The following is a 24,795-nucleotide window of genomic DNA, read 5'->3' on the forward strand; positions in this document are numbered from 1 at the left end:
ATCTCTCTAAATAATTTTTAAAAAATGCTAGGTGTATGTATGTGCCTGCTCAAATCTTGAATGGAGAATAGAGAAGGGATTGTGCATGACCACGGCCCTGAAGGATGACGTCTCACTTTCCCTCTCTCTCTCCCTTCTCACCCTATGGCAGAAATCTTAAAAAGAAGAAAAAAAAAAAAAGTACATTCATCATATCGCAAAAATCTTTTTTAAAAAAGTAAATTTCTCTCATTTATTAATTTTATTAACTTTATTTGAGAATTGTGCTTCTGATACTGTCTATAAGGAAGTGTTTTATTAGATTGACCTGCTTTTATATTTGCCCTAGGTTGTTCTGATTTATACCCATTGTCTCAATGTACTTATTAATATTGTTCTTATTTCACTGCCTAAACTATAGGTTTGGCAATAAACTACATTGTCATTCTCTGTAGTTTGGGGCATACTTTCACATCTTTACTTTTGCATTAAAAATATTATATGTATTAATTTTTTAATGTTTTTAAAATTTTTTTAAGAATTATTTCATTTAACTTTATGTATTTATTTTAATTTCACCAGAGAGGGACACAGTGAGAGAGAGAGAGAGAGAGGAGAGAGCAAGATAGAGAGAGAGAGAAATGAAGCCACCAGTTCTGGGACTCACACCATAATCAGCTATGTGGGAGTCCAGCACTCTTAACCATCACGCCACCTGCCAGCCCAACACGTATTACTTTATACAGTTATCTTAAGCAAGTTTATAAAGTATGTGCCAATTTCCCAAATGATGAATCTAAACATTTCATATAATTTTACACAACTAAGAGATTCATGCCGTCCAGAGACAAACCCCAGGTTCCTAATTTGGAAGCCTGCATTTTTTATTATGGGGCTACCCAGCCTTTCAGATAATTACTAAATGAATAATGAAGGAAAAGATTATGTCAGATATTCAAAGAAAGGAGTAATCAGTGGGATTGCAACATTGTGAATCTATTTAATCAAAGTTTTCAAATAAGACAACTAAATAAATTTGTATATTTTGAAAATATAGAGAATTTTATATTGCTTTCTAGACTTTCTAAGCCTCATGTATATTAGAAAAAAGCAAAAGGGAAAAGATTACTAGAAGATACTATGAGCAAGAGTATAGATTACCATTCACTCAAGAAAGTGAATGGGTGACCAGCAGTGAGCATAATGACTATATCCCTGAACTCCCATGTAGTCAACCACGGTTCAAGTTCTGGACCTGGTGGCTTAAACTCAGGCCGGGCGCGTGTGCATACATGCCCAAGATCCCTAGAGGAGAATGGAGGAGAAGGGACTGTGGCATGGCCATCCCCCCAGGGGGGTGATTTCTTGCTTTCTATCTCTCTGTCTCTCTGTCTTTCTGGCGAGCATACGCACCCAATAGCAAAAACCTCTACAAAAAAAGAAACAAACAAAAAAAGAAAGTGAATGATAACTCAGTGAAGCCTAAAAGCTCCTCGAGAGCTAAGCATAGTTCTCATCTCTGCAGCTCCACTTCTAGAATAATGTCTTAGTCTGTTATTGTGTTGCTAACATTTCTTTAATACCTAAGACTGGATGATTTGTAAAGCAGTAGGATTTATTGACTCACAGTGCTGGGGGCTAGAAAGTTTGAAGGTGTCGGCCTGGTATCAGACTGTCCTACAACATGGCTATTGGAAGCACAGAGAATGGCAGGTGCCTGCAGAGAAAGTGAGCTATGGGAAGCTCTCTTTTTTCTCTTATAGCTCTTATGAGAACTCACACTTTATCACAAGAGTTAGAACTCACCGAGTCTCCAGAGATATCTATGTCTCTATGCATCAGAGTTTGCCTCAATAATTCAATTACCATGATCCAATCACTGCCCAATAGGCCTTACTACCTCCCACCATAAATTCTACAATATGAAATTTTGGGAGAACAACCCATTTTCTACACCATAATAGGAAATATAGCTATTTAATGAAGATTTAGACATGAATGTTGACACCACCTTTTCTCCAACGTGCGTACATACCTTATAATGAGAAATCAATATGTAGTTATCTGAGATGGACAATTAAAACTACACATTTTTTTAAAATCACAATTCTAAATTCTATAGTCAGGCGTTAATTTTGACCTTAGCAATTTTTTTCTTTTCTGTTTAAGTCTCAATTTGTACTAGATGGTTATGCTAATAGTGATACAAAGTGTTCCCCAAATGTGTATTCAAATGATGCTAGAAGAGAGGAACTACTGTTAAAATGCAACTTTCTTAACAGTGTATGTCTTGTGAGAGGTTGATTCTAAATATAATATTTCATTTACAAATAATCCTTTCTTACTGATGTGTGAAATCACACATGAATTAGACATGTGCTTTGATACTTTGTAATACTATAAAAATATCATGGTACATGAATTCAGCCTTTGTTTGTCTTCTGGGACTCTTTCTTTTAACAGAAGATATAAACATTACATTAGAAGTATTATACTGCATTAAATAAAGAGGTGTCACCAAAGGTAAATTTAATGATAACCCCATCTAAGAATGGTCCCAGTCATCCCAAAATTTACGATGTCTCAAGAACATAGTGTATGTACTTGTGCTTATTGACTTTGTTGTTTTTCTTATGTACATTTTAAACTCTCATAATAAACTCAATTACCAAGGTGGCTTGTAGAAGATAAGCATTCAATGCTTTCTGATGGCTTTTTTTTTTTTTGAGAGGTTTTTGCTATAGGGCGCGTGCACTCGCCAGACAGACAGATAGAGACAGAGAGACAGAAAGCGAGAAATCACACCCCCAGGGGGGATGGCCACACTGCAATCCCTTCTCCTCTGTTCTCCTCTTGGGATCTTGGGCACGCATGCACATGTGCCCGGCATGAGTTTTAAGCCACCGGGTCTGGGACACAAACTGTGGTCAACTACATGGGAGTCCAGCAACATAGCCATTACACTAACTGCTGGTCCTTCTGATGGCATTTTTAAATTAATTAATTAATTTAGCTTTATTTTTAATTTGATCAGCAAGGACTGAGTGAGAGTGAGTGTGAGGGAGAGAAAGAGAAAGAGAAAGGAAAAGTGAGAAAGCAAGTTGCCAGGTCCGGGACTTAAATCACAGTTGAACATGTGGGAGTCCAGCACCCCAACCACCACGTCACCTGCCAGCCCTATCTGATGGCATTTCTACTAGGTGTTATAAAATCATGCATTCCTGTGTTGCTACAGATATAATCAGAGGCCATTCACATTAAACTAATTTATTTCAGTATTTTCTGTCACTTCAAATTTATTCTCAGTAACTCAAGATTTTGTCCTCTCCCTTCTCTCTGGAAATGTCACCTCTAATGGGCTTATATGATTGCTAAGAATAGTGGAAAGTTCAATGAATCTGAGAATTAAAATTCTGAACAATAGCTTGAAATTGATATTTGCCTTTTGTTTCTTATTTGAATATGGAAAGACATGGTTCAGTAAGGAAAATGGATTTATCCATATTTTGTCTGCCTCTCCTATTTGTTGACATTCCTGTTTAGGAGTAACTGAAACATGAAATGTTAAAGCACATTCTAATGATGGCTTTTTGATCAGATGGTTTGATAATGACTTTGTCTACACTCTGTTTATTACGTTTTACTGTTTCTTTCCAAAGAGATCTGAGTCCACACAGAGAAGACTAGATGGAGACTCAATCATATTAGTCTCCATGCTGGTAGTTACATAATCACAGTCGTATTAGAAGGTTATGCTTTGAGAAAGTTCTTAGTTTTGGTTTCAAATTTTGTTCATAAATCATGAGATTGAAGAGAGAATGCATTTTGTATTGTTCCTGAAATGAGAAATGAGGATTATAAATTACTAAAGAATATTATAGAAGAAAGTAAGCAGATAAAGTTTGAATTAAGCAGCTTGTTAAGTTAAATTTTGATAATTAATCAAAAAGATAGTAGACTGAAAAACAAAAGTTTTCATAGCTTTTTAATAATAGCATAATAGAGAATTTTGATCAAGATGGCCAACTATAAATGCCTACCCTAGTGTCTCTCTGGGAAGAACAGTGAAAAAATTTTTAAAAAGGACTGAATATATGCCTAAACAGTCCATAGAGTGAGGAAAAATGGACAAAATTCAAGAAAAAGACGAAAGGACCTTTTGGAACACATCATTTTTACTTGAAAAAGTAAAGGAAGTCAAACTTCTGAAGCTAGTGAGGTTCAAAAAGAGCTTCCCCACCTCTCTGGGAGAGAAGGTGAAAGAAGCTCTTCTCTGAAACTCTGAACTCCAGCTCCCACTGTGGATTCCGGCTCTCCCCACATGCAAAAGATTGAGGAAGTGTGAAGCTAACACACACAATAGAGAAGTGTGTGAGAATGCAACTTTGGAGATAAAAATCAGACCTTTCATCCTGCTCCCACCCCATGCTATAAGAGTGCTGCACTGTCTTGTGAGCAAACCAGTAGGTAAAGCTCCATTTACATTAAGACTCCATATCTCAGTGGGAGCAGAGGACACAAAAGAGAGCACCCCATCCCAACAGACTGTGGAATTTGAACATTTTCCCTGCTTGCCAGGCAGTGGAGGTCTGAACTCTCCTTTTCGGATTCAAGTTCTGAGCAGTGGCTACAGATTCTAGCTGATGCCACACACAGTGCAGCTCTTCTGGATCTCCCTGAACTGCAAGGTTGGATAAAGGAAATGGGGGGACGTCTGTTAAGAGGATACCAAAGAAGCTCCCTATAGGCCAGAATAGAGAGGACAAGGCATTCCCCACCTACCTCCTTCCTGATCCTCTTGGGTGGTCTGAAAAGTCATGATATGTTTTTCCATGTTTTTCTATGCAAAAAATGTGTCATGACTTTTCTGATGATCCAATAGAATTAGCAACCTAACTCCTAGTAGGTATTGACTTGAATCTAGTCAGCCTTCCTGAATCCTCAAACTCTGTAAGTTATAGACTCTGATGAGGGCCTCTGACTCTGGCCCCTCATCAGTGATCTGTCCAGGCCCACATCTATCTTTGAGTGTTCCACATTGGCCTCACAGAGCATGTTTCATGTGTCTCAGATGGACTTGACTGCGGTCCCTCGTGGATAATATCACCAAAGCTACACTCATATCTAGAAGGTCCATGTTTCTATAAACTAGAAACAGGTACATAAACTCAGCTTGGACCAGAACAGCACATTGGCCCTTGAACCCTCCTGGAATATCTTGCCAGGGCCATACCCAGGACTTAAGGACTACCCTGCCTCTCCTCCTCATTGATCACCTTCACAGAATCACATTTCAGGCCTAGAGAAAAGTGCCACTCTTATATTTTACATACAGGCTTCTCAGAACCTGCATCTAGGGTTTCACAGATAGGCTTAACTCTGGGCCCTCCTGGCCACCTTGCCAGGACTACATGTGGGTCTGAAGAGTTGCTATGCCTCAGGTTCTCACACAAAAGCTTTGCAAGGTCTGCTCTAATCTGGTTGACCTGGCTGACTTCCAGCCCTTCCTGGAACACTTTGCCAGGAGCAAACTTGGGTTGGGACTTAGGAGTTATCTTGCCCTCAAAAATTACAGAATCTACTCTAAAAATGAGGAAGAAGTGAGTACTCCAGCAGAAACTTTAAAATGCAGAGACATTAGGAGTATGAAAAAACAAGAATTTATCTCTCCTCCAAAGAAGCAGAGTAACTCTCCACCGAAACTACAGAACATCACAGAAACATTCAAAAAAGAATTCAGAATATAGATCCTATCAAAGTTCAGAGATAAAAAAGAACAAACAATTCCACCAGAGAGAAAGTCATTCCAATGCATTAAGGTGGAACTCCATAAAGAGACGGCACCCAGGACCAGCGGATGGCATAATGGTTATGGAATTGGACTCCCACGTAGTTGACCACCATTCGAGTCCTAGACTTGGAGGAATAAAACTCATGCCAGGTACATGTGCATGCATGCCCAAAATCCTAAGAGGAAGATGGAGGAGAATGGATTATGGTGTGGCTATCCCCGCAGGGGAATTTCTTACTTTTTGTCTCTACTTCTGTCTCTCTGATGAGCTCATGCACTGTATAGCAAAACTCTCTCAAAAAAAGAAAAAGAGACCGTCATCATAATAATACAACAGAACTTCTGGAAATAAAGAATACAATACAGGAAATCAAAATCAGTATTAAAAAATATTAGACTATGCAGAAGGAAGAATCTTTGAGCTTGAATACAAAGCCTCTAATTTAGTTCAAGATGCAAAAAAGAAAAAGAAAAAAGAAAGAAAGAAAGAAAGAAAGAAAGAAAGAAAGAAAGAAAGAAAGAAAGAAAGAAAGGAAGGAAGAAAGAAAGGAAGGAAGAAAGAGAATGAAAGAAAAACTAACCATTAAAAATTAGGACAAAGGTCAGCAAATAGCTTAATGGTTACATCACTGGACTTCCACGTAGTCAACTGTGGTTTGAGTCCCTGACCCAGCAGCTTAAACTCATGCTGGACACATGTGCCTGAGTGCCCAAGATCCTGAGAGGAGAGTGAAGGAGAAGGGACCGTGGCATGCCAATACCCCCAACGGGATGATTTCTCACTTTCTATCTCTCTGTCTTTCTCTGTCTTTCTGGCAAGTGCATGTGTCCTATAGCAAAAACATCTTTTAAAAAAATGAGGACAACATACAGGAAATTTTAGACATCATTAAGTGGCTCAGTATCTGCTAATGGCTATTCCAAAAGTCAAAGAAATGGGTAAAGGCATAGAATATTTCTTTTGTGAAATATTCTCTAAAAACTCCAAATCAAGAGAGACATGCAGATGGTAGATCCAGGAAATACAAAGAATACCTAATACATTCAACATAAAATTCTCTTTAAGATATATCATATCCAAATTGGCAAAAGTCCAAAACAAGGCAACATCCTAAAATGGAGAGAGAGAAACAAGTTACTTACAAAGGATATCCCATGAGACTGTCCTCAGACCTTTCAATAGAAACAATGGAGGTAACTAAGGAATGGAAAAAATATATTCAAAATTCTGAAAGAAAAACAATTTTAGCCAAGAACATTATTTCTAGTAAGATTATCTTTCAAATGCTAAGGAGAAATAAAATCATTCTCAGATAAAAACTGAAAGAATTTACCAACGCTAGTCTAGCTTTTTAAGAAATAGTTTAGGGAATACTATCAAGAAAATGAAAAGAGGGCAATTAGAAGTAAGAAAGCACAAGACACTTAAGAAAACAAAATGGCAGAGATAAATCCATGGATATCAATAATAATACATAAAGTTTTGGGATTAAATCACCCAGTTAAGTGACCTAGGTTGACTGAATGGATTAAAAACATTGAACAAACAAAAACAACAAAAAGAAGAAAACAAAACAACAGGAGTGTTGTACATGCTGTTTATAAGAAATACATCTCCTTGATAAAGACATACATGTTTTTAAAAGTGAAGGACTGGAAAAAGTCATTTCATGCAAACAGAAACCAAAAAAGTTTGAAGTCATGATACTGATATCAGATAGAACAGACTTTAAGACAAAAATTGGTGCTGGCAGGTGGCGTGGTGGTTAAGAGCACGGAACTCCCACATGGCCAAGTGTGGTTTGAGTCCTGGATCTGGTGATTTGCTTTCTCACTTTCCATCTCTGTGCTTCAGATAAGAGAATGATAACTAGAATATATAGGGAACTCAAGCAGCTCACCCCTCAAAATAATGATACAATCCTATTTAAAAATGGGTAAATAGGGATCAGCAGTTAGCATAATGGGTATGTCGCTGGACTCCCACGTAGGTGACCTCAGTTCGAGTCCTGGACCCAGTGGCTTAAACTCACACTGGTCACGTGTGCATGCATACCCAAGATCCCAAGAGGAGAATGGAGGAGAAGGGATTGCAACGTTACTATCCCCACTGGGGGGTGATTTCTCACTTTCTGTCTCTTTGTCTCTTTCTGTCTTTCCGGCGAGCACATGTGCCCTATAGCAAAAGCCTCTCCAAAAAAATAAAATAAAATAAAATGGGTAAATAAGCTGAACAGACGCTCAAAGAAAGATATACAAATGGTCAAAGACATGAAAAAAATCTTCAACATCTATCATAAAGTAAATACAAATCAAAACCACAATGAGTTATCATTTAACTCATTATAATAATTATGATTTTAAAAAAAACGAGTGCTGGTATGGCAGTGATGAAAGGAGAACCCTCTTACAGTGTTTGCGATCATGTAAATTAGTGCAGTCACTGAGGAAAACAATGTTTAAGTTTCTAAAATATTTACAAATAGGAGCCAGCTGGTGGCACAGTGATTAAGACTGCTGATCCCACATGATTAGCTGCACAGTTTGAGTCCTAGAACCAATGGCTTGAAAAACACACTGGGTATGTGTGCATGCATGCCTAAAATCTGAAGAGAAGAATGGAGAAGGGATTGCATCATGGCCATTTCCTTGTGAGGCAAGTTCTCATTTTTCCTCTCTCTCTGTAACCTCCCAGCAATCACATATGATCCATAGCAGAACTTAAGAAAAAAAATCTAAATTAAACTACTATATGACCCAATAATCCCAATCCTTTGTATCTACCCAAAGAGCAGGAAAACAGTCATAAAGATTCTTACATGGCTGTTTATTGCAGAATTATTCATAACTGCTAAGACACAGAATCAGTCTAAGTGCTCAGCAACTGACTACTGGATTGATAAAAGATGGCACATATATACCATGGAATACTACTCAGCCATATAGAACAGTGAGACTGCCATTTGGCACAAAGTTAATGAATATATAAGATATATAAGTTTTAATACTAAGTAGAATAATCCAGACCTTGGAGAATAAACACTGTATATCCCAGCTCAGTACATACCAAACATCTGAACACTTGGAAAAACTGAAAGATTTTAAAACAAAGTAATAGAAATGATAAATGAAGAAACCAGAAACTTTATTTTGGGGAAGTGAATATCGGTGGGTTGATGAGTGGGGCTCAGAAAAAAAAGCATTTAACAAACACATGGATGTAAAGCTCTTTTTAAAAAACAATATATGTGGTAATCTCCTTCATTTGATTCACACACACTGAATTCATTATTTGAAAAAAATATATATTGTATGCCATGAAAATGTATAATTAAATATAAATAAGAATTTTTCAAATAATGTAAAATTTGGAAAAAGAGTAGGAAAATACAGTTTAGTAGAAATTAAATTCGTAAGTGTAGAATTTCCCAGAAGAAAACAATTATTCTGTATTAAGATTTTTAGTGTCCCAGTGGACTGCTTGAGTTGTTAAATCCAAACTAGTTTTTTCAAATTAGAGTTTCTGGTTCTAGAAGAAAGGAATACGATCATGTAGAAAAGAGTTAGCCAGGTTCACCCCATAGTGCAGTTGCTAAGCACTGTACAGGAAAGCTGGATACCATGTGGCCAACTAGGGTTCAACTACCTATTCCAGTGACTCGAAAAAAATTCCAGGGACTCATGTGTGCCAGGATCCTGATGGGATGGAGAATTGGAGTAAAAAGAATTGTGGTGTGACTGGGCCCCATTTGGGGGTGCACTCTCTTTTTCTCTCCCTCTTTTGCATGTTTGAACACATACATGTGTATCCTCTGGAATTAAAAAAAAAAGAAAAAAGAAAGAAAAAGAGGTACTCATTTGTTTAAGACAAACAGTTGAAGAATATTGAACATAATTATTGTGTAGGAACCAAGGTCTTTAATATTTAGGTAAACTTAGAGACTTTAGTATAATATTAACAATTTTGATAAGAGATTTTTATTTTTCTAGAAAATAATTTTTTTGAGAGATTTTCACTGTAGGGCGCGTGCACTCGCCAGACAGACAGAGAGAGACATAGAGACAGAAAGCGAGAAATCACCCCCCAGGGGGGATGGTCACGCCGCAATCCCTTCTCCTCCATTCTCCTCTCGGGATCTTGGGCACGCACGCACACGCACCCGGCGTGAGTTTCAAGCCACCGGGTCCGGGACGCAAACCGCGGTCAACTACGTGGGAGTCCAGCGACATAGCCATTACGCTAACTGCTGGTTCCCTAGAAAATAATAATTTTGAATTAGAAATTATCTTTATTTATTTATTTATTAAATAATCAGAAGCCACCTGCCAGAAATTATGTTACAGATGGATTCTTCACAAGATGAATGAATTTAAGTTATTCAGAGAGAAGACCAAAGAGAGATATATTATTAAAAATTTTAATGTCGGGGCTAGCAGATATAGCATGATGGTTATGTTGTTGGACTCCCAAATGGTTGACCATGCTTCAAGTCCTGGATCTGGCAGCTTCAAACTCACACTGGGCACATGTGCATTCATTCCCAAAATCCAGAGAGGAGATTGGAGAAGGGATTGTGGTGTGACCATCCCCCTGAAGGGTTATTTCTTGTATCTGTCTCTGTGGTGAGCGCATGTGCCATATTGCAAAAATCTTTCAAAAAAATATTAATGTCATGTAAAATTTCTCTTAATTGTGCAATTTAAAAATATTCTGAGTGCTTATTTACTTTCAACCACTGTATCGTGAGTGGGGATATAGTCTGATATGGATGTATTTGATGTATGAGAAACAGTAGAAGAGGTAGGTATAAATAATAAAATAATGCAAATGCATTAAATAAGAAGACATTTTTTGGTTTATAAAGTGTTCAAAAAGAAAAAGAGACTACAACTTTTTGAAAGTACCAGAATATGCTTACTGAAGAAAATGAAATTTATGCTTTAAGAAGGTAGTCCAGAGAAATGCTGTAAGAAATGATCAGTGTGTGTGTGTTTCACAGAAGAGGTAACATGGAGCAAGTTCTTGCAATAAAATAAGGAAATTGTCAGAAAAGCAAAGAAGGATAGATTTTCACACAGAACAATTTGTACAAAGACAAAACAGTTGTAAATGAGCAGAAGGCATTCATGAAATGTACAATAATTTGGTCTAGAGTCATTCTTCTGCAGGGGCATACTCAGTTTTCCCAGAATCATTTATTGAAAAGACTCTCTTTTAGGACATTTGTCAGAAAATCAGAGGTATATTGTTTGGTTTATTTCTGGATTCTCTGTTCTGTTTCTTTGGTTTGTGTGTCTATTTTTTGTGACAGTGCTATGCTGTTTTTATTATTATTCATTTGTAGTGTATTTTGAAGTCAGATAGTAAGATGTCTTCACCTTTATTCTTTTTTATATAGTATTGCTTTGGCAATTTGGGTCTTTTTTGATTGCAGGCAAATTTTATGTTTTTTTTTCTATTTCTATGTAGAAAGTCAGTGTATTTTGATAGAAATTGCATTGAATATTAATTTCGTAGCATCAACATTTCAACTATACCAATTCTTTCATTCTTCCCATACAAAAATAAGGAGTATCTTGGGAACTAGCAATTAGCGTAATGGCTATGTCACTGGACTCCCATGTAGTCGACCGTGGTTCGCGTCCCGGACCCAGTGGCTTAAAACTCACGCCGGGTGTGTGTGTGTGTGTGCCCAAGATCCCGAGAGGAGAATGGAGGAGAAGGGATTGCGGCGTGCCCATCCACCCTGGGGGGTGATTTCTCGCTTTCTGTCTCTATGTTTCTCTCTGTCTGTCTGGCGAGCGCACGTGCCCTATAGCGAAAAACCTCTCCAAAAAAAAAAAGAATAAGGCGTATTTTAAGTGAAGTAGGTTGTGATATGGTGAAGAACAACAGAGTAAAAAAATGGTCATTGACAATTCAATATATACTTCAAACACAATATAATATAATGTTCAACGTCAAATAAAATTAGTATGTCTAGATACTACACACCGTGTGGATGTCTTGAACAACCCACTAAGATGTATAACAAGTATATGTAAATCAGAAATCACAATAAAAATGTGAATAAAATAAATTTATATTAACCAAGGTGGCATTAAAATTCTCCTAAGTGTGACTAAGCTTTAGATAGATTTATTCCTGAGTAGAGAACTTTCATCTCCTTTTTTCTTCTCCTTTTCTCCAGCCCTTCAGGACTTGGGGTACACATGCACATGCATGCAGTGTGTTTTCCAGGTTGCCAGGGCTGGAATTCAAACTGCAGCCAGTAATGTAAGAGCTGGCTCCCTTAACCACTAACCCATAGGGCTGGACCTGTCTTTATACTTTTGTCACATCAAATCTTCATACTTACATGTATATCTATTTTTTAGAACTTGAGGAAATAAAATAGTACTGATGTAACAGAATCCTGTTGACAACTAAAAGTTTCTTTAGGCTAAGTAGTCTTAGGACGAGGAGACAGTGTCATGAAGTGGGTCTGAGCAAGGTGAAGTACCTATTTCTGGGTTCTAATCACACACTTAACACTTACCAGAGAAGCAACTGAGATTCTCACATATTAGTTTTCTTGTAAAATGGGAACTATAATAGTACCATTTACCTCACAAGGTGATTTTAGCAGTCAAATAAGATAACCCACGTGAAACATTTTGAGTAATGCCTGCCATATTTTATGTATTAATAAATAACTGTTATTATTTTTAAATACAATATGCAGTTTCTCAAATTTCTGGTTCATTCTATCTATAGAAAGATCTATGAAATACTCCTTGCTTTACACTGAACAGGAAACAATTTTCTAAACAAATTGATTTGGAGGGATGATGATTTTCCTTAAAAAGAATTTGTTTGAAGCAGTATTTTCATTGCGTGAATCTATATCCTTAGAAACATTTGTACCTGATATTTTGCTTCTATTTCTCTCCCAGCAAGCAAGAAAACAGAAAGTACCCACTGTGAATTTCAAGTTATTTTCTAAGGCTTCTTAAGAAATTGTTGTCATCAACTTTCATCTAACTTTTAGCTTCTGTCTGGATCATTTCTCTGTTTCTGTGGAGCACAAATCTTTATGTAACAATCTGAGTAGCCACTTCCTTTTCCTTTGAAATGGATATTTCTGGCATCTTAATTTTGGCACAAATATAAGAAGTATGAAAACTCTTTCGGATGTAATAAAACAAAGTCTGTCAAAGAACATTTGAATTGGACACTTCTGAAAGGGAAAACTGGGTAGTTTAAAGTCACTTCCTCTATCTCGATCTGAGGTATTTCCTTTCCTCTTTTCATTAACAAAAGAGCTGTTTAATTAAGCCTATATTTCTTAGCAGTGGAGCTGTGCATGATGATATGAAAGCAGAGGCAGGATTGTCATGACAATTCTAGTAGTTTGGTTTTTATTTATTTATTTTTTTAAATAAGCTTTCAGAATACATATATCCCTATTCCTAGTTTCCCCTATTAGTAACATCTTACATTATATGGTATATTTTTCACAATTAATGAACAAATATTGACACATTATTATTAACTAAATCCATTCCTCTTTCAGATTTCCTTACCTTCTGACAAATGCCTATTGTTGGCTCCAAAATCTCACCCAGGATGCCGTATTGAGATTAATTATCATAGGCATTTTTTTGCCTCTCCTTGTTTTTGGTAACCTTGACAGTTTTGAAGAATAGTTGGCAAGTACTTTGTAGAATGTCACTCCTTCAGGATTTGTCTGATTTGTTTGTTTGTTTGTTTTCCTGGTTTTATTTGTTTTATTTTATGATTAGTCTGAGATTACAAGTTTCCGTAAGGAAGGTCACAAAGGTCAAGTGTCCTTTTCATCACATCATATAAAGGTACCTACTACCAACATGCCTTATTGCTGTCAATGTTGGCCTTGAGCATCTGGTTTACATAATGTTTGTTGGCTCCTCTGAAGTAAAGTTACTTTTATCTCTTTCCAAATTGTATTCTTTGGGAGGATGTCATTTTGCAAAATCAGCACTGAAGGAGTAAAGAATTATGCTTGTACCTCAAACTAGCATGCACTAGTCTTTTTATTGCATTTTTACTGTCTTTTTATTGCGTTTAACTATCCTTTCAGAATCTCATGTAACTGAAATTTTGTACTTTGTAGGCTTTTTAGACTCACTTCTTCCACTTAGAAATGTGCACTTAAGGTTAATCCATGTCTTCAATATTATTGCTTAATAGTTTATTTCATTCTATCACTGAATAGTTTCCATTCTACTGACAAACCACCATTTGCTTATTAATTTATATATTTAAGGCCATCTTCATTGTTTCCACTTCTTGATGATTGTTAATAAAGCTTCTGTAAACAGACATTCAGGTTTCTGTATATCGTAAGTTTTTCAGATCAGTTGCATTAATCCCAGGAGTATATTGCTGGGTTTTATGGTAAGACTATGTTTAACTTTGTTAGAAACTTCCAAATTATATTCTGAAATGCCCATATCATTATCCTTCTAAAAGCAGCAAATGAGAGAGTTCCTGTTGCTCAAAATCCTTCCAGCAATTGGTATCACCATTTCCTGTTATTTTTTAGTATTTTAGCCATTCTAACAAATGAACAGCAGTATCTCATTGTTTTTATTTGCAATTTTTAATAGCAGATGATATTGATAATTCTTACGCTTACTTGCCATCTGCACATCTTCTTTGAAAAAAGCATCTGTTCAGATATTTAGCCCATTTTTAATTGACTTGTTTATACTAGTGTGATTTTAAGGTGATTTGCATATTTTGGATCAACTCCTTTAGTGATATATGTCTTTTGCATATTTCTCACAGTCTTTGACTATTCATTTCATTCTCTTTATAATGTCTCTTTATAAGTTTTTACTTTTAACAAAGTCCAGAAGATTCTTTTTCTCTCTTACTTTGATTACATTTTTAGTGTTATATCCAAAAAATTGAAGGCCAAAAGCATCTAGAAATCTCCTGTGTTTTCTCTTGGAAGTATTATAGTTTTGTGTTTTACATTATGTCTCTGGTCTATTATTATGAGTATACTTTCATAAAGGTTGTCAAGTTTATCTATGTCTGATATTTAGAGCTGCCATTTATTGAACATAACTTTTTTCCATTGAATTGCATTTGTTCCTTTGACAGAGATTGGTAAACTATGTTTATTTGTTTTCAAGAGATTTTTGTCTTAAGGTGCATGTGGTCCCAGAAAGAGACAGAGACAGTGAAAGGGAAGGTGAGGAATCACTCTTCAGGGGGGATGGCCACACCATAATCCCTTCTCTTCCTTTGTCTTCCCAGGATCTTGAGCATGCACACACACATGCCCAGTGTCCTTTTCAAGCTACCAGGTCCGGAATTCAAACCGTTGTTGATCATGTGGAAGTCAAGTAATGTAACTGTTATGTCATCTACTGGCCCCCGTAGACTATATTTGTATGGGTCTGTTTTTGTGTTCTTTATTCCATTTCCATCAATGCCATACTGTCTTAATTAATGTATATTTAGAACGAGTCTTGAAAACAGGTAGTATGAGTCCTCCAAATTTGTTCTTTGAAATTGTATGTGCTATTCTAGATCTTTGGCTTTTAAATCTAAAAATCTTAGAATCTTTTTTATCAATATCTATAAATTAGCTTTTTAGATTTTTTTTGGGGGGTGGAGGTTGTGTAGAATCTATAGATCAATTTGAGAAAAACTGATATTCTACAAGTAGTGAATTCTTTAATCCATAAACACAGACTATCTCTCTCTTTTTATGTTAAATGAAAAAACAAAACAGGCACAAGAAGAAAAATAATGCATGTTCTCACTCAACTATAGAAATCAAAATGGTGTCCTCATAGAAGTAAAGTTGAATGACTACTAGAGGCTGGGAAGCATAGGAGTAAGAGGAAAATAAAGTGATGAAGAGGACTCATTTCTGTTATTATGAAACACAGTAGAGTAAATATAGTTAACAATTTAACGTATATCTCAGAGTAACTTAAAAACTAAATTTCTGTTGCTGATTTCTAGTTTAATTCCTTAGTGATGTGAGCACATATTTACATGTCTTCTTTTAAATTTATTACGTTGTGTTTATGATTCAAAATGTGGTCTAGTTTAGTGTATGTTTTACATGAGCTTGAACAGAATGCGTATTCTGCTGCTTTTAGATGGAGCATTCTAAAAATATCAGTGAGATACATTTGAGAGTCCATTTTATTTTCATTGATATTGTGCCTTTTTAGATCTATCAGTGATTGAAAAGGATATTGAGGTTTCCAAATATAATAGTGAGTCTGACTTTTTCCTTGCATTTCTCACAGTTTTGGCCTCCTATATTTGATACTCTATTGATATATGCATGCATACTAAGGATTATTATATTTTTATAAGAATAGAATTTTAAAATTTGTTATCATTATGTAATTTCTGCCCTTATCCCTAGTGATTTTCCTCTATAAAAAAATTTTAGTTTTATCCAATCTGACAATCTTTTCTTTTAATTGGTGTATTTAATCTTTATGTTATTGATAAATTTGAATTAATAGCTTTTATATTTGTAACTTTTCTATTTATTGTACTGTTCTTTATTTCTTTTTTTCTTGCCTTCTCTGATGTAATTTAAGCATTTACATGTCCACTTTCTTTTTTTCTGTTATCATATCATTTATATTTCTTTGGTAATTTTTTGAGATTTTGCTTTATCATTTGCCTTACACACTTATATAAAATCTAATTTGATCTACCAATAATTCTAGACCACATCATATGCAGTAAAGTTATCTTGTAATGGTACTTTCAGTTTTTTCCTCTTCTCCCTTAAGATATTGCTGTCTTTCATTTAACTTAGCTATGTGCCATAAATAGCTAACACATTGTTATTGTTATTAAGATGAAATAGTGAACATGTAGATTAAATAAAAACAAGAAAAATAAAATATTTTATCTGCATTTAATCCTAATCAAACACTAGTCCTTGTTCTTTCATTCTCACCAATGAATTTCTTTTAACATTGCTTGCACAGCAGGTTTACTGGTGCGAATTTGCACCATGGGAGAAGCAGGGACAGTTTTGAGAAAGCCTTTATTTCTCTTTTACCTTTGAAGCATAAGTTCGCAGGGTATGAAATTCTAGTTTGGTGATTTTTTTTTAATAGTTTAAATATTTCATTCCACTCTCTTCTTGTGTTCATGGATTTTAACAAGATGAACACTGTAATTCTTATCCTATTCCTCCATAAGTAAAATATTTTTACCCCCTGGGTTTTTTCAATATTTTCTCTTTGTATTACTTTCTGTAATTTGAATATGACATGCATGTATGTATAGTTTTGCTATTTATCTTGCTTGGTGTTCTTTGAATTTTTTAGGTTTGTGTTTTTGTGTCTTTCATTAATGTTAGAAAATTCCCAGACATTATTACTTCAAATATTTCTTCTCTTTTTTCTTTCTTCTTCTAGTATTCCCATTATATATATGTTATGCTTTTTTGTATTCATACCACAGTTACTACATATTCTGTTCTCTTTTTCCTACTTTTCTCTTTATTTAACAGTTTAGGAAATTTCTTTTGACATATCATTAAGCTCACTTCTTCTCTTGGCTGCATCCAATACTATAGGGCCCATCAAAAGCATTTTTTATTTTCATTTGTGCATTTTGGTAGCTAACATTTTATAAATTCTTTTTAGAGTTTCTACCATTCTGTTTACATTACCCACCCATTCTTTTCCAGACATACTGATTTTTTCCAGACATATTATATGTAAATATTGTCTGCTTTTTTCTTCAACATAGTAATCATATTTAAGTTTTCTTATAATTCCAAAATCTTTGTGATAGCTGAATCTGGCTGTGATGCTTCTTTTTCTCTTTAGACTTTGCTCTTCCTTGCCTTTAACATGAGTTGAAAAAACGTTTTTGTTTTGTTTTGTTTTGTTTTTTAAGCTGGACATGATGTAGTGGGTGATAAAAACAGATGTAAATAAGCCTTTAGTGTAATAGTTTATGTTAGTCTCTTCTTGGAGTGGGGCTGTGTCTAATTTTTGTTATAATTCTAAGCATCAGAGACTTCAAAATCTATTAGCACCCTTATTTTTATTTCACCTGTTTTCTTAGGCTTTTCCTAAAAACTCTTCCTTGAATAAAGTCTCCATGCTTTAGCCCTTACATCTGTAATCCATGTTATTGCACTGGAGTCCTATTGATGTAGTGGTAAGAAGGTGGAGAGAAGGAGCATTTTATAATACAATGATCAAATTTCAGTTTTTCTTTAGTCTTTGACCTTCGCAAGTGTTTCTTACATTCCTCATTCTCTTAGATGAGACAGAGAAGCTAGACATGATACGCTGGGAAAATGCCCTTCTCCTAAGTGAGATAAAGTTTTGATAATGACATCTCCTCTGAAGAGTAGGAATTTGTTATAAAGAAAACTGGCAATATTTCAAACTCATTTTTCGCTGCCCCCTATGGAACCATGAGGATATCTCTCTTACCTTTTCGTAGTGATAACTTGGTGGGAGTCCTCATAAAATAGCACCTCTTCCAAAGAATTTCTTACTCTCATGATAGTCTACTGTCAGCCTCCAGCAGTTCATCAAAATTACCTTGTAAATGTTCTGATCAGTTTATGACTTCAGCAATTTCTACTCCAGAAAAGTAGTTCCCAGCTATGTCCATGTCTTTACCTATCTCCAGAATTTAGTGTGACAGTTTTTCTCTGTGACTTCTGTTCTCAGATGGGTCCAAGATAAATAATTGATTTCTAATTGTCCTGGTTTTTTTTGTTGTTGTTGTTGGAAGTATTTCTATGACATCTTCCAGGTTCTTTACATGTCAGAGATAAAACAAGAAATCCTCCATGATATTTTTAGAACTTGAGCTACTCCTAATTGTATCTGTAGGAACATTACAGTTGATTGACTGTCACTATTGATGCCGTTAAGGAGAAACATTTTGTTGGGTTTACATCATGCTTATTGATAGTCTCTGATGACTGTTATAGTTTAGTTTCTTGAAATATATGTTTACATATGATTTGAATTTGTTTTTATATTTAGAAATACATAGGAAAATTTTATTCTTATGTTTACTTCTACCAAACCAATATCCCAAAAGTTAAAAAGAATCATGTAATTAGTAGTTTAAAATTCAATAGTATGATTCTAAATGGACCTGATCTTTAAGTTTTTACAGTATCTATATGAGTCTGACTTTCTAATGTATTAATTTATTTCTCTTTTCATTGCATATTTTTAAAAGATTTTTACCATAGGGCTTCATTGCATATTTAAAAGTCCATGCAAAACGTAAAAGTCTTTGATTGAAAATTTATTTGTCATATCTATAGTCTAGAAATATAAATCTGGTTTGGAAAACCTTTAAAAATTTAACCATATGGATAGATGCGTTTGTGTGCACACACATGCACACAAATACACATTCAGCTGATTTATATATGTGTGTGTGTGTGTGTGTGTATGTATATATAATCAGTTAATATTATACCTTCTTCCCATTACATATTTAGTAAAGAGTTTTAGGTAAATCAATGAATGTAGGATGTTTTGATAAATCTTCTAGATATTCAAGAAAGAGCAGTTAGGAGTCATGAGCTATCTTCTATCTTCTAATAGAAAAAGAATAGCAGGATTTAAAAGTATTATGATGATAAGTGGAAATGTAGGAGGAAAAAATAATAAAACTTCAGGATGTATGCCTACTTTTCTGGAAAATGTCGCATGTTTTTGGTGGTTGGCAAGGACTGGCAAAATAACACATCGTTAGTTTAAGGTGGACCACAAACTCATGTTACTAGAAACTTCTGCTAAATTGGCAACTGTTATTATCAGATTTAGATGAATAGAATTCTGACATTACCTCCATAGGAAAATAGTTGCATGGTATTGATCTGTGAAGATTCTACAAAGTTGACTAAAAATTGCAATTTTACTTGTTCAAATGTCTTAAAGATGAATCATATGTAATAAGATTCATGATGAAGTAGGCCCATTAGGAGAGATTTGTTGAAAAGCTCATTTGTAAAGCACAAATGCATATGAATACTTAAATTCCTACAAAGAGACTTGGTTAACAAAAATGTGGTTAAGTGATACAGTTATTATGTCAATTTCTAAAAATTGATCTGGTTGGTAGAATAACAAAATAGCTAGAATTCTCTGATATGCATAACCTTAAACAATTCTCTCCCCTAATATGTGTGATATGAAAACATAATATAATCCATTATTTTGCTAATAAAGTTTTATTCAGCTAACAGTTTGGACATCCAAGGTTATATGGACTGCATCTGGGAAGGGCTTTTCTGCTGGTAGTATAACATGGCTGAGCTTGAACAGAACAGAGAATTCTAGGTCCATGTGTCTGTGTTCTGGTCTCATTCTTTCTCCTCATAAACATATCAGGGGTTGATCATCTGGACGCCATCCTGATGCCTAATCATTTCCAGAAGTTCCTATCTTTCAACGCTATGATCAGATTAGGTCTCCTAATACCGTCATAATACAATCAAACTCTAACACATGAATTTTGAGAGGACACATTCAAACCATAGCAATGATGAATTTAATTTGGTGATTAGATTATATTACATGGCAAAGATGAAAGGATTTTTCTTATGTAATTGACATCCGTACTTAGTTGACTTTGAATGATTCAAAGGGATATTATTCTGTGTGGGACTGACTTAGGCTTAAGCCATAAAGCAAAGAGAATTTCCACCTAGTCTCAAAGAAAACAGCCTGCCATGTTGAAAATTGCTAGGGTAAGGGGGCAGCCTCTAGAAGCTGTGGAACTCAATATAATAATGATAAGGAACTAAATTTTACTAACTTTAATGACCTTTAAAGAAGACTTAGAGGTCCAGAAGAGAACAAAAAATGCTGTTAATACCTTGATTTCAGCTTACAAAACCCTGAACAGAGCACTTGACTTAGCTTAGAACTTTTGACATGAAAATTATGACATAATGAATGCCTATTGCTTTGAACAACTTATTTTGTGCTAATCTGCTATGTAACTATAAAAAGTTAATACATTTGGGAAACCATTGTCTACTGTAGCCAGTAAGACACAGCAAATCATCTGTATTATCTCTTGGTTGCTAACAAAGACAATTTTTAGGAATGAGAAATTTACTTTAGATAAATAATACTGAGGGCAGTACACTTCCGAGAATGTTTTACTTCTCTTCAGAAAGCTTATAGTCTATTAGAGTTCTAACAAGAAAGTAGATAGTAGAATGTAAGGGAATGTAAGATCCATGAAATCCTGGTTGAAGACTTAAAATTAGGAGAGTGTCTTAATAAATTATATGGTCATAATTACCAAAGTATATTATTGTTTTTTTTCAGGAGAAAACAGATGATTCTTTGAATTAAAAAGATGCTAAGGAAACAGAAAATTACAGCTGCAAAATTTGACACTTTGTTGTGCATTAAAGAGAAAGGATATTTGAATTTGGTACTACAGGGAAGTCAGATATTGTTACTAGATTGATACACTCAGGATTCTGGACCAATTTATATCACTGCTCTTTGGATAATTTTTTCCCCCGAACTTACAGACTGGAAGATTTACAAGGGATAGTAGTAGGTTTGGTGATTCATTTCACTATTAGATGTTTTTCTATTTATTTTAGTAGTTCATTGGGTTCTGATTTTAGAGGGTATTGTGCAAGTTTGGGAAAATGTTTCGAGGATTTGGTCTGAAACTGATAGGTTTGGCCCCAGCAATAGTGAAAAATCAGTAGAAATTACTCCCAGAAATATGACTACTTCTTTTACCTTAATTTATGTTAAAAGTACAAGTAAGTAAATGTTTAAATTTGCTATGACCTGCTTATGATCAAGGGTGTCCTCAGGAGTGTCCAGGAATAGGCCATCAGGAGAGCATGTGTTTTACAGAAGATTTCTACACCATCCCATTTGGTTGGTGGATGTGATGTCACAGAGGAGGATAGAATGTTTCTCACTTAAAGGTCTAAAGGTGACAGTTCAACGCTGATACATGCAAAGTGTTTGAGAGTTATTAGCGATAACCTTGCACATGACAACTATTGGCTCCCATAGGGAGGTTGAACCAGAGTATCATGATATACAGCAGATGTCATGGGGTCTATGTATCAGGACTTTACAAAGATGATTTCTTTTATATTACAAGGATTTTAGACACTTGATTTCCCTTTAGAAATGTCATTAGTTATCTCACTTTATGTTTATTCTATTTTTCTTATTTAAAAGGGTGCAACTATGTTTCTAGTATATTTAAATTGTGTTAAAATTATCATTTTCAAGAATACTCTGGTTTTAATGATGGATGAGAGCATCTAGTCACTTGTTAAGTCATCAATTTATTCAGAAACTTATTCTGCTTTTGTTGGCAGGCTCTTTAAAATATTCAGCAAGGAGTTGGGAAATCTGGTAATTAAGTTTGTTCAAGGTTTTTGGTGTGAGAAGGAAACTAAAACTTCTCCAGACAGGCTAAAAGAATAAACTTAGCAGGGTATTTGTTTCTCCTCTTTCTGTAAGAATTTGCTTTTATATATTTACAGGAAAAATAACAAAGACAGATAAAGTTGAGGAAAAGAAAGTGGTAGCAAATTATTAGTTAGGAAGGTTTCCATCAAGGCTAGAGGATTTTCTAATTCATATGATCAGAGGATTCCTAGAAAGTCAGAAAGTATCTCTTATTCCTAATAAACAAACGAACAACACACTTCAGAATTTGAGGAACTTAAAAAAGGAATTAGAGCTCAGATATAATATGAAACTTAACTATTGATGTCTGGGAGGCCCTTGAGCTGGAGGCAAAAATGAAGGTCAAAGGAGCATGCTGTCTCTCAAAGCTTATGAACTGTACTAGAGAGGAGGTTTTATTCAGATCTTAGACCTAAAAAATTAGTGACTGTCCAAGAAGAGTGCCAAAATAACATGTCTATAAGGGAAATTCAAGTATATTACTTTACCACAATAAGAGAACCTGCTATCTTGACATCTTAGTACTATCTTAGAAAGGGAAGGGGGAAAAAAAGGGAAGGATGGATTTTTTTTTTTTTTAATATTATTTCAGGTGAATTTTTCATTTGGGAATCTGACTTTTTATTATGGCTCCCTAAATAAAGTATAAAACAGTAGTTTAGGATCAGTGGATAGAGCAAAGCAAGTATTTTGAAGCAAATCTTAAGTGGTTGATTAAGCTGGTCAAGCATTTATGCTTCTGAAAAGATGGGAACTCGTCACGTAGGATATTTTTTCAGAAAGTTCATGAAACAAACAAAATAATCATCAGCAGTGATCTTTCTGAGCAAGATATTCCAGGAATAATAGTCATATTGATACAGACAATCTAACAATAAAAATGCAGATAGATGAAATGTAAAGTCATAAGTATGCATATGGTCAAATAGAGAAGTCATATGCATATAGACAATTGCAGATGAGCTCTGTTCTCAGACTTGTGCAGTAACATATGTGTGTGTATTGGTCATGGTTCTCTAGAGAAACAAAACCAAGAGGATAAATATGTACAAAAGAAATAATTCACTGTGGGAGTTATCTCACATGATCACAAGTCAGGGAAGTCCAACCATAGGCTGTCTAACTGGAGTAAGACTTAGAAGCAAAGAAGTCAATGGTAAACTTTCAGTTTGAGACTGAAGTACCCTTGGAAGATCACAGGTTAGAGGACCCTTGAGCAGCTGTTGGTAAGAGTAAAATTACTGGTGAAAGTTAAACAACTTGCAGTCTTTCTGGTCAGAGGTATTCAGGGGTCAAGCACCAATAGGAATCAAATATAGTCAAACTTGTTTGAATTTTTATTAGGGTAGTCTTGAATCTGCAGGCCAGTTTGGTAAGCCTTGACATCTCAGATAACAAATATTTAAAGCCCTGATCTCTGTGTCTTTATTTACTTAGACCATCTTTGATTTTTGCCCCATTAGCTTTATTTCATTTTTAGTATTTATATTGTTCACAAAGCACAAAGCATTTCATTTTTCAGTGTTGTTATAAATTATATTTTTCTCCATACCTGACTATCTTAAGATTTTCTCTTTGTTACTGTGTCTGTGTGTACGTGTGTGTGTGTGTGTGTGTGTGTGTGTGTGTGTGTGTGTTTCCTTGCTTGCCTGGTGTTTTATTTCAGTTTCTATTGCTGTGACAGAATATATGAAATTGAGTAATTAATAAAGAACAAAAGCTTATTTGCCTCTTAGTTCTAAAGACTGAGAAGCCCAAGGAATGGCACTATATCTGGTAAGAGTTGTCCAATGGCAGAAGGATAGAGTAAGCATGAGAGAGAGAGAGAGAGAGACAGAGACAGAGACAGAGAGAGAGATACCCCCAAGCAAGAAAACTCAAACTAGGTAAAACTCATTTTAATAACAAAGTCACGTCTGCAATGATCAATTTACTTCTAGGAAAACAGTGTTAATTTCTTCATGCAGTTGATTCCTCATGACCTATCACCTCTAAGAGTCCCACCTTCCAATATTATCTCAGAGACAATTAAATTTCAACATCCATTTTGGCGGGGATATACAAACCTAGCACTTTGCATTAATCAGTTTGAATAGGATATATGTAAATACATTTTCTTGAAATTTGCCACATTTAATATTCTCTCAGCTTCTAGGATCTTTGGCTTAATGTCTATAACTAACATTAGAAAACCCTCTGATAGCATTTCTTTAAGTACTTCTTTGGTGCTATTATTTCTTCTTCTTTTGACATTCTAATTACCTATGTTTTAGACCAGTTGATATGGTCACACAACTCTTCAATGTTTGTTCCTTTTTTCCCCCATTTTTAAAATCTCTTTACATTTCAACTATACTAATATTTATTGACCTGTTTACAAGTTCTTGATTATTTTCCTCAGGCATCTTACATCTACTGTGGAGTGTATCAAAATGGGATTCTTTGTAACTGGCATTTTAAAATTTTTTTATACTTTAAGTATCTTTGCTGAAATTTAACATTGAATCTCCCATTTGTCTAAGTTTCCCATTAGAGCTTTTAATAATGTGTTA

The 24,795-nt window shown here is 34.9% G+C and overlaps 1 protein-coding gene across 1 annotated transcript in view; it reads right to left on the reverse strand.

The window, feature by feature from the left end:
* ADAM29 (ADAM metallopeptidase domain 29) overlaps positions 1 to 21,695 on the reverse strand; it is a gene marked incomplete at its 3' end in the record, with an annotated part of 49,555 nt that extends 27,860 nt beyond the window's left edge. The window contains exon 1 of the mRNA XM_027767141.1: positions 21,602 to 21,695. The remainder of the gene's footprint in view (positions 1 to 21,601) is intronic.
* Positions 21,696 to 24,795: the final 3,100 nt, after the last annotated feature.

The sequence above is a fragment of the Tupaia chinensis genome, unplaced genomic scaffold (genome assembly GCF_000334495.1).
Source record: "Tupaia chinensis unplaced genomic scaffold, TupChi_1.0 Scaffold143950_1, whole genome shotgun sequence".
Taxonomy (NCBI): Eukaryota; Metazoa; Chordata; class Mammalia; order Scandentia; family Tupaiidae; genus Tupaia; species Tupaia belangeri.